We start from the raw sequence: 12,235 nt of genomic DNA, 5'->3' as shown, positions 1-12,235 counted from the left end.
AATGTAATATTCTTTTTGTGAACGACGATTTAATGGATTTAACTTTTAATGGGAAATACATCCACTTTTAATACTGGAAAGTCCAAATTCTGACTGTTTTCTTCTTTATTTAAAACAAATAGTTGAAAGTAAGAGACAGCATTCTGCACAAAAACACTCTTCTACCAAAAAGTCTCATACAGTCAATATCACCAGTGCCATACTACCACTGATGGTAGATCACTGCAACATCTTTTTCTGGAGATCAGTGTAAATTTGATTCAGCCTAACTGTGTTTGAAACTGTGGGCTGTTTGTTTGGGGTTTTTTTAACATTAACAATTTAGCTACTTCTTGGTGAAGTAAAGTATAAACTCCCTGAAGTTTCAAATTACAGATTTTAGGTACATCACATTTAAGAGAATTCAGGAGGTTCTGGTACAGTATTTTTAAAACACTAGGAAAATCTGCAAATTAAATTAATGACACTTTCCAAAGGAACATGTTACATTGCAATTACAAAAAGAAAGGAAATAAATTTATCCCCTTTTACTCATTTAATGAAATGTTTGAAGAATAAACCTTAAATTAGTTTGAGAATCTTCCCAGAAGAATGAAAGTATATGAAGTGATATTTTACAATTTTCTTGATACTTTCACACATAGGAAGACAAATGTTTATGCCAAGACAACTATGGATGCAATCCTGTGGATATAAACCTTTTTTAAAAATATGGCTACATCATTGTTACCTTAAAAGCAAATTAATGGGAAAAAAAACCCTGTATTGTCTCTTTATTTCTTGTTATCTTTCAATTTCTCTACTGAGATACTTTTCTAGATGACTGATACTGTTTATGAAGCATGGAGAGGATTAATCTGCTCTTGCTCAAGTGTGTGTTCCAAGTTAGCCAGGAACGAGATGCAAAGGGTGCAGGGTGTCGGGGGGGCAGGGGGCATACTTTCCTATGAGAAGTATCTAAGATTAGAGCCATGAATTGGTCCCTCGGTACTGGAGAGAGCATAAAGGACTATTTTAAACCGGGCGTCTAACTTTGAAGCCACACAGCTAAGTTTATGATAGAAATTTGTATTGCATACTATCCTTAAAGTATATTCCATTACTGAAACTCACTTCTACACTAAATTAACTTCTCAATAACAACCGTAAACTCTCTTTCCTAATGTTAATTTCCTAATTCTGTTGTCAAAATGGGACAAAAGAATTTGATGTTATATTGCCGTAGTTCAGAATATGTTGAAATAGCAAATACAGCAAGTGCCGAATGTTCTAGTCTTGAGAATAATTTGCTGCCTGTGAAGAGAGCTGGCTATAGGAGATAGTCAGGCATCTTCTTACAGTCTTAAGATTGTTCACAAAAAAATAATATCTGAATCTGACTTGGGGAATGCATGGTAAACATTAATCTTAAAATTTCTGAGATTAAGGTATCTGAGATAAGATGAGATAAGATAAAATGCACTCTTTAGCCCTCCAACTTTATTTAAAAACCTCAGAACTCTGTTTCTGTGTTTCTTATTTTTCCACACTCTGTCCTTCATCTATAGCTTATTACTTTTCCAAAGAACTGAAGCTATAGTCTCCTTTTTGGTTCTAGTCTCTCCACTTAATCGAAGTCTTTGTCCTCTAAATTAAATCCGGGCCTGTTTCTGTAATTTGTTGTCTTGGAATTCAGGCTGTTAGTGCAAGGTCTGCAAGGATAAAACAAAAGTTAGCTGCATGTTTTTCCCACCTCCTTCCTCTAACTATTTTTAGTAGGATTGCCATCCTGCATGTCATTCAGGCCCATACTCTCACCATCATTTGCAATTTGCATCATTTGCACTGCATATGATGTTCCATCTGTATGACTAAAAGTCTTGTTCTGGCCGTCATCTCACATGCCTGTGATGACCACTCTTTGTCTAATGCTTTGAAATGCAATATATATCCAGATTGCTAATACAAAGATAATTTTCTTCCATTGTTTCACTGATTCCACATCTTCTATTATATCAAATATAGGTTATGTGATCTTACTTTCTAAGACTCTTGCAGTCACTCCTCTTTGGGATCAAGAGGCTGACTGTTGTCTGGCCTGTGGAACAAACCTCCATAAACAAGCATGTGTAAAAACTTGATATATTTCTGCATCTTTCTTGCTCTTTCTCCTCTTTGGAAAAATAAATCTGAAGGTATCTGTAAAACATCCTTTTTTTCCCCTTACTCATATCTCTCTATATTTTTTAGTAAATAGCTATGCCACATTGATAATGAATCCACCTGTCAAGCTTACCAATATTTCTTCTGTGGAGTCTCTCCTAGATAATTCCTGCCTCTTTTATATTGATTGTAATATTTTGCTATCAAGAAACTTTAATTCATGTGTTTATTCCACGCTTGCAGAACCCAGTCCTGATCCATTAATAAAGCCCCTAGATGGCACTGGAATAATATAAAAAACAGTAACAATTGTAAATAGTAGCAGAATTATTTTACAATTAAGATGATCTTGAATGGCACTCAAGTAACTTGATAAACAGATATCAGTCAACAGATAGGGAGAAAAAAGATGTTTTGTAAGTTGTTGAACTTCAAGAATATTACATAAAGGTTGTGTTCCTTCTGCCTTTGGCATTACCTGGCTAAAAAGAAGATTCTAGAAAACACTTCCACAACAGCATTGTTTCAATAAAGATAACTGAACTACAACATAATAAAAGGTATTCTATAACGCAGAGTGTTAGACTATAATGACAAAGAGGATCTGCTGCGTGAGTAGGTGTCCGACCCCAACCATATTCTAAGTGGCCTGAAGTATCCTCATGGGTTGAAGTACAAATGTTGTTTGACTGTTAGTTAAAGACTACTTCTGTTTGGCAACACACCTTTGTGAGTCCCTTGAGCAGCGATTTAAGAGAAGTTTTACTACGCTATGTTTACAAACAGGAATCGTATTACCACTTGTTGAAGCGTAGCCATCACTGGTGAGATCCAGTACACAGCATGGAAGGATGAATGTTTTGAACAAAGAAACTATGTTGAAATCTGTCTTCTTTCAAAACTGGACTGTGATGTGCAAAGGTGACTTTTCAGTTTGAAAAGTTTATAACAGGTTCACCCAAACCAGCACATTCCACCCTTCTTCTATTATTCTAGTCATTCCCATCTCTGGCTGGGTCTATGAATTTTCTAAGGCTGGGAAGATGGAAGTTGGATGTTTTCTACTGCCACATTCACATATATTTTCCACTACTGAAAGTCTCTTTAAGGTCTGTGCCAACAGAAATCAGCGGAGAATGTGGCTTGGTTTTAGCTGCTGGTCTGAAAAGCTCTATCATGGTAGCCTTACAAGTCTTTGCTCTCATTCTGTGCAAAGTACTTTCTAGGCTAAGGTAAGTATTATCACATATTCTTTGTTCAGTTTTCTTAGCTCTAACTGGGAAGTTGATACCAAGTCCTTCTAAAAAATATTTACATTTTACATATATAAAACCATATTTGTATATTTGCACATATATGAAAATATAAATATACTTTCTTCCTAAGCAAAGGAGAACATCTAAGAGAATAAAGCTGTTCATATTTTTGTGTGTGCATGTTGAAAAAAAATCTGAGGCACAAAGGCTATGTTTCCTAGATTGTTAAAAAAATACTTATATCTCATAGATGTGATGCTTGAATTAGCAAACACAGATTTTTGATTTTAAAATGTCAATGGCAAGTTAAAAACAGAGTATCTGGTCAAAGAGATCTATGACTATTTTTCTCTGAATGCAAAACACATATGCAATCTGTGAAATGTTCTACCGTAGGCTGAAGGGGAAAGGGGTGTAACTAGCATTTCCTTTTCAGTCTGAAAATTTACAGGAATGCAACAGCACATCTGTATGGAATTAGCATGGCTTCTCTCCCTAATACATTGAGATTCATGTGACTGCAAACCTAGAGTCTATAATCTTGAGTCCAGATTTGTTTTACCTAATAAAAACATCAGGACTGATTGTACCTTAGAGTCTAATATTTAAAAAGACTAAAATTATATTTTTAAGAAAATAAAAGGAGACAGTTTCATAGTATTTTTAAGCCCTTGCATCTTTAGATATCTGTTTAAGAGGCTATGTGTAGCAGGCTATATACCAAACCACGTACCTATATTTGCAGGCACTACAGCTGGATTTGAGACCATCAGTATACTCAGAAAAATCCTCCTTTTTGGAAAGCCACATTACAAACATTTCTGCTGACTGCCAGTTTTCTTATGGAATTTGCATTGGTGTATGACCTGTTCTTTTTCCTTCCATTAGTCTATACAAAGGCCATGCTGTATATAACATGCCATAATTACAATATGCTGGCATAGTGCTGCTGAAATAAGTTAATGCAACGTTTGAATTGTTCTTAGTCTATGTAGTGCCATCACAGATTTTTGAAGCATTCCATAATGATAATATATATTTTATATATATAATATTCTATATAATATTATATATTAGAATTTTATAATAGAATATATAATAGATATTTATTTCTCTATGTGTTTTGAACATGGAACTTTTTTAAATCTCCTGAACAATGATCAGAGTTTTATCTGTCAACATTACGCTGATTTGAACCTCACATAAATTTGGCATGCATCTGTTTCAATTTGCACTTGAGTGAAAATTACCAGCTTTGCCTTTCATAGGTATGTGCCTATATAAAGGAACTGCCATGATAGTAATTTAGCAACTTAACATTTGCATGTGTCTTACAGCATGCAACAAATCAAAGTCTAGCTGTATTTATATTCCATGAACTTACTTTAATTTGGTAAAAATAAAGTTTGGTTCTAGTATGCAAAAACAATGATCTCATGTCCATCAGAGAGGAATAACACAAAACAAACACAACAGAAAATTGTTATTTATTAATTTCTTGTTAAGAATTATTTTTATTTAGATAACGCTACTGCTTAGTTTGGGGCTTATCAGAGATTCTCGGGACTGCTGTCAAGATTGCTTTACTTTTGTGATTCCACAGATGAAGTAATGTTTAATAAAAAGAGGGAACATAGGGTTTAAGCAGTGATCCAGCCAGAGTAGCAGTCAGTACAAAATTCCACCATTTACACGAATGGTAGAATTCAGGTGAACTGAAACTTGGCTGCAACTCTTGAATACTCTCCCAGTTCATCCTTGTTGTCTTTAGTTAAAACTTTATCTTCATGTGGGCATGCAGAAGCACTGAAATGTAGAACAGATCATGTTAAACATGATCTCTAGTTTTTCAGATTCCTAATTTCTGGTGCAATTCTCACGTGCTTGTGGCAGCAACTCTAGAACTTCACCACTGGTTTAGACAAAGACAACTGCCTCAGTGCACAAAGTAACTGTGGAGATGTTGTTAACATACTGCATAATAAATATTATGTATGCTTTTAGATAGATTAATAGCTAGAGGAATGTATATTTGAACATGCTGTCTCAGTGAGATTTAGGATACTTGAATCCTCTCTTTTTAAAGAGGTTGTTAAAGAGAAGCTGAATCAGAAAATAATGCTTAAAGGAACCTATAAAAGAACAACTACTTTAAATCATACAGCTATAAAATTATTAATGTATTTAAATAATTAAAAACATGTAGTCCAGGGTTTAATGCCAGATGAAACTTCTCTTGAATAACTGAGACCTTTTATGTTCTCCACCTACAGACTCCCCAGGGTAGAGTTTCTAGAATGAAGACAAATCAAAATAATTATAACTATAGACGTCTTCCTGGAATCTGGGAAGTACTGCAGCAGCTATATGCGTTTTTTCATAGACAAAACAGAATATCCAAGAACCTCTGTTGTGTTTTATATTTTATTTAATTTAACTCATTTTAAAATAGTCACTGAGGTGTTTGAGCTCTATGAAGGGATGGCTTCAACCTCCTGTTTCATTTAAGACATATATACAGCTCTTATTTCCATTGCTAACTCTTGCACATAAAATCTGGTTAACCTTTTCTGCATCTAGAAAAAAAAAGAGAGAGTGCTTAGTTTTTGGCTTTTTCCTCCCTCGAGTCCTTCTCTCTGATGATAGATTTTGGAGCTTAAAGTAGGATTTCATTTCTGGGAGCTGAGATGTTTAAATTAGCAACATTTCACTTTTGTTTTTTCTCACTTAAAAAAAAGAAAAATCAGTACAGAGTGGTCCACCCTACCTCTCCCATGCTAAAAAAAAAAAAAAATCCCCAAATAATATGAGGTTTTACAGGCAAAATAGCCAAATCAGTCCTGGAAGGATGTGCTAAGATATTCTTGCCTTGTTTACATTTTCGTATGTATCATAAAGTAGCTACCATCTTAAAGTTATGACTAATTTTCTCAAGAATCAGACATTCAAAACTAGGTTATCTTTTTGTAGCTGAAGCTTTGTAGCATTGAAAGATTTTTTGTTTAACTGCATGGAACAGTTCTCTTATGACGTGTTTCAGTACTGTGTTGGCTTTCTTGCTTTTTTCAAATTGTTTTCTCATGTCTTAAGTATCTTCCTGGTTTTATTTTATAAGCTGCACTTAATGGTTTCATTTATTGTTTTCAATATGCCTCAGTTAATGTATACTATTATTTTTTTCATCTGCAGTGAAAGCATTACTCTGAATCCACTCCTAAAATCATTTTGAATTTTATAAATGATAAACCTGCATCTCTGCGGGATGATTGATCTATATGTTGTATATGTAAGGGACTTTATGTTGAAGGGCAATATCTGAGGTCCTAACTGTAGAGCATCTATAAGTGAATTAGTCAAAAATATGAATCAGAATTGCTTCTTAAATGGTTGTAATATCCTTTATATGCATTGAAATTTTACAGATGAGCACAGACATGGAAGAGATCATAACTATTTACTTATTTCTTTTTTATTGAGAATAAATTTAGAGTTGGAATAAATTAGTTTTCTCTCTTTTTGCTTACTAGTTTTTATTTGTTGTTTACCAGATTATGGGCATATACCAAATCAGTGCATATATTTAAAGTGAGGAAAAAGGAAGTTAGGCCAACTCATCTAATGTCCTGGCCTGAAATAATGATGAGAAAGAAATAATTCAAGTTTCCATGTGAAAACAAGAACATCAAAAACAACCAAGAGAGACTTGTCAAAAGCAAGCAAGACATGGGCAGATAACAGGGCACGTGAATAGCACAAAAAAAAAATGTTGTTTACCTGATTTTAGTAATGCTTTTGAAAGTCTCAACTGACATTCTTCTACGCAAACAAGAAATTACAGTCTAGATTAAATTACACAGTGAATTTATAATTGGTTAAAGAAAACATATTAGAGCAGTTATTGATAGCTTATTGGCAAGGAGGAAGCAAGTACTATGTCTCAGTTTCAGACAGCCTTGGACCCACTACTTTTCAATATGTTTTTTTAAAGAGCAGATGTTAGAAAATTTATTCCATTTGCAGATTAATGCCAGCCTGGAGGGAGCACAACTACACTGCAGGACAGGATTAGAATTCAAAATGGTCTGATAAATTAGATAAATGGCAAAAAGAAAAAAGAAAAGGTAAAAAAAAAAAAGAGTATGCAGCTCAATAAATTGAAATGCAAGGGTTTTTACTGTTTAGGTAGCACTCTTGTAGAAAAAGATTGGAGTATTATAGAATACTATAAGCTACAGTGAGTAATAACATCAGTACTGTTTTGAAAAATACAAGCACCCTGTAGTCTATAAACATTATTGATTTTAGGCTGTAAGAAATGAATTACTCCCTCCTCTCTGATCAGCTTGGGCACAGTCTCAGCTAGAGAACTGTCTTGAGCTTTGAGCACCTCACTTGAAGAAGGAGGTCGGCCCAGCAGAACAGATCAAGGCTACAAGAATGAGTGAAGATCTGGAAAGCCTGAAAAAAGACACATGCTGGTTTAGTCAGAGAAGAATGAAAAAAGGACAGAATTATATTCTTCAAACATGAAGCACGTAAGAAGACGCTGGAAATAACAAGTGAATTGGGAGGAGGTGTTTAAAATGCAGAAAGTAGAATTCCTATTGGATTTTTGGAAAACTTGTTACTGTTAAATCAATGGCATCTGTAGCAGATCACTTGCAGCCCTGCAGAATTCCTGCACTTGAGGCACAGGTTAAATGGTCAATTTGTAGGATACAGGTTGCAGCTGGGTTGTTGGGGTTTTTTTTCTGCTTTACAGCAGAGAGGATTAATCAGATGACTTTCCAAGGTCTTTTCCAGAAATACTTTTTAAATGTTTCTGTGGTGAAGATACCAGAGAAAGATACCAAATGAAGATTTGGCCCGGACTGTAAAGGTGAAGACAGGGAGCATGCATTAGATCCAGTGGGGAAGAGGGAACAGCTGAAAAGAGTCAGAAAGAGAGAGCTTCTGTAGTTAGAGGTACTTTCGTCAGCAGTAATCTCAAACAGGTTCATATAAGGTAAGGACAGAAAGGAGGAGGTAGCAATAAGTAAGGTGCAAAATTAGACCCATGGAATCAGTTTTTTATCTGGGTAGACATTACAGCTTGAATGTGTACTTCTGGGGAGAGAGAGGACGTAGTAAAGGGTGATATGGATGTTACAAAACTGAGCAACAGGAAGTTTACAAGATTTGTGTTGTTTTGGGGTTTTTTTCGTAGAGGAAGAGGAGGACCGGCTTAAGAGGACAAGTCCAAAAACTCAGTTTTTACAATTTTTATTTTAATACAACTAAACATTCACAGGAAGATGTCAGAAAGACGGGATGACATGTTAGACTGGTTGAAGGAAAACAGTTTATCAGAAATGAGTGGTGGTTACGAGTCGTCAGCATACAGATAGGTGTTCACTCAGATGCCTCAGTTCTTACAGAACCCAAGTTCCACTCTGGCCTGTTTTCCAAAGGATTTAGTATGTGGGAGCCTAGGGTCTATTGGGAATCAATAGGTATTTTGTAATTTGCTTTATTAAGAGTGGAACAAAAAGAGGATCAAACTGCACTTCATAGGCCAATTCAACATGTTTATAACTTTACAATCTAACATTTTCCAGTATTTTCCTATCTCTCAGTGTGCTCTGCCACATTTAAAAAAATGTTTATGTTTGGAATAGTCCAAAATAGTGGTGGTAAGAAGTCAGGTGAGAGCATTTGCCCTCTTGCCAAAATAAGGTATACTGAAATAATATTGAAAAGATGCGTGTTTAACAAGTAAGGAACTTGTTTTTACAGAACAAGTCAGTTGTGTAGGTGGAACTTGAGATATAATTAGAAAAGGAGAAAGAAAAAGCAAAATATTTACACATTCTTGAATGACTAGATTTTTTTAGTTTATTCTAGTCCCTTCCATCCAGTTTTTATCATTTGAACCACTTCTTACCTAGAATAAAACCAGACCATCTCAAAAGAATTATTCAACACTTTTTCCGTGGAGGAAGCAGGAAGTATTGCTCATGATGCCCCAAAACTGAATGCTTCCTGTTATACTTGGTATGGCCAAGCACTCAGATACATCCCTTGCTACCAGTATATCCATGTGGAAGGACCAGCAAACCGCATCCTGTACCTGTGTATGTCCAAGTGCTTAGATCCGTGAGCTGATGACTCTCTACTACACCATATGCTACAGTCCTAAAACTGGTGTCTGGCACTTAATGCTGAAAAGATAGGGCTGTGCTCCTGAAATCTACAGAAGCACAAGTTCACACGTTTGTAATTATATCATTTTTACTGTAGTGTCTTGGCCATGAAACAAACAACAACAAAAAACCCAACAAAAAACCCAAAACAAACCAAAAAAGCTTTATCCTACTGAAAAACCCTTTAAGGCAAGTATATTCTTTTATATCAAGTATGTGTTGCAATTTATGTGATTTATCGTTTCAGTCTATGGCCTTGGGTAAACAGATGGGCCCAATACTGCAGTCTCTTTCATTATCTTTAAGACAAAACTCCCTGTAGGATAGGACCAGTCTACAATAGATTCAACTCCTCTTAACGCTGTGGAAGGAAACTAACATGACAGCAGTTTGGAGAGCAGCATTAAGAAAAAAACTGGTGTTTTTTAAACCTGACATTCTCTTGTCATTTGTACTTTTAATACCTGTACTGATCTAGGCATTTACCATTGGGTGCTTTTAATGATTCAGGGTAATAAATAACTGAGAATGTTTTTAATTGACAATTAAATGTGGCCATTGAGACACATCATTTTTAGGACTAAAAGAAATTATTTACATCCAAGAAGTCTAGTTTACTTGGATCTTGCTTTAGCAAAGTGATAGCCCACATTTTTACTTTGTTTCCAAATGCCAACATAGTAGGAGTGCCTTTGCTTAAAAATAACTCCCGCCCTTGTTTGGGAAGAAAAAAGTCAACCACATGGGAAAAATGTGGATTCTAAAATAATCCACATTATGAGTTTTTCTCTGGAAATATTTTCGGTATGTAAATGTACACTTACATGTTTCATGAACATCCACTACATTTTTGAATTCTGAACTATTTTTATCAGAATTGGTCAGACGTGGAAGTGGAACTTCAGCTAGAGTAATGTAGACATCATTCATCCTTCTGCATAGGTGACATGATGTCAATATATCATGGCATCCTCTGTGAAAGAATCTATTCTATTTTATAACAGCTAGGGAATAGGAGGGGAGGGAACCTCTGGGATCATCGAATTCAAATGCTTTTTAAGAGGTGGGAGACACAACCTACAACATCTTTCCTAAAAAAACCTAGTTTAATCCTAAAAGTACTTATAGTTTTATGTTCTACTTTTTCTAATGCAGAGCTGTATTCCCGTCTTACCTAAGAAACTATTTTAATTGTAGCACTAATTTGAATTATCATCACTTTATACTTTTTTTTTCCTTCTACTGTTTTCCTTCACTATTTTTTTTAAAAGAACTGCTGTTAGCTAAAGAATCCAAACCCTTTGGCAGTGGTTTTCCTACCCTGACAATACTAGTGGCTTTTATGTGCACCTATTCCAATTTTAACATATCTTTTTCTAACGTGAATGATCAGAATATAATCATTATTTTAGATGATGTCTGATCAGTGTCTTGTACCCATAAAAAGTATTAATGCTTCCCTTTCTAACGAAGACAGCTTTTTTGGTACTTCATTCATACACATACTTACATGGACAATTCATATCACAATCTTATCAGAATTAAGACTCCTTGCTATTGAATGTTTGTTGTTTTGTGTGCTAGTTCCTTTCAAAATTCTAGAAAGATGTTACCTAGTCCTCTTCTGGTTTGAATGCATCATGGTCTCCGAGTCTTAGAAATCACTTTACAAATCACTGGTAGCTGCTGAGCATTTGCTTTTGTTCCTATGCTCAGTATCTACAGTTTCAAAGTAAAAAAAAAAATAAAAAGTGTATATATCTTGGCTTTGAACCATAACTTTTTTCCCCCGCCCACTCCTGCTATGTAACTGGTTCACTTTTTTTGTTGTTTTTTTCTCTGATCTTTTTTTTTCCTTAAGATTCTCTTGTGTTGTCCTTTTCAAGATGTAGCTCTGTTTAACTTCTGGGAATTACTTCTTTATCTCTGTGCTTTCTGATATCCAAGGCCCTACGCTTATCTCAGATGAGCTCTTTCCTTTTTATTCTTTGTAGCTTGCCTGCTTATTCTTCGCATTTTTCTTGAGATAGTTATTCACTCAAACAGGCATGGAATCCTTCTCTCTCCCTGGCTTTGTTAGGCGCGTCTCATTCATGACAGGTTTAACAGCTTCTGTTTTGAAGAAATTCCAAACCTCACCTATACTCGTGTCATGGTTTAACCCCAGCCAGCAACTAAGCACCAGGCAGCTGCTCGCTGACCTGTCCCCTCTCCCAGTGGGATGGAGAGGAGAATCAAAAAAAGAAGTAAACTCATGGGTTGAGATAAGAATGGTTTAATAACTAAAGTAAAATAAGATATAATACTAACAATAATAACAATGAAATATAATAATTGTAATGAAAAGGAATATAACAAAAAAAAAGCAAAAACACCCAAGAAAAGACAAGTGATGCACAATGCAGTTGCTCACCACCCGCTGATTGATGCCCAAGCAGGGATCCACCCCTCCTGGCCAACTCCCCCCTGTTTATATACTGAGCATGATGTTCTATGGTATGGAATACCCCTTTGGCTAGTTCAGGTCAGCTGTCCCGGCTATGCTCCCTCCCAGCTTCCTGCTCACCTGCTTGCTGGCAGAGCATGGGAAACTGAAAAGTCCTTAACTTAGGTAACCGCTACTTAGCAACAACTAAAACATCAGTGTGTTATTAA

This window comes from Gymnogyps californianus, chromosome Z (assembly GCF_018139145.2).
Source record: "Gymnogyps californianus isolate 813 chromosome Z, ASM1813914v2, whole genome shotgun sequence".
NCBI classification, from domain to species: domain Eukaryota; kingdom Metazoa; phylum Chordata; class Aves; order Accipitriformes; family Cathartidae; genus Gymnogyps; species Gymnogyps californianus.
The sequence above is the reverse complement of the archived record's forward strand: the minus strand, read 5'-3'. Positions refer to the sequence as shown.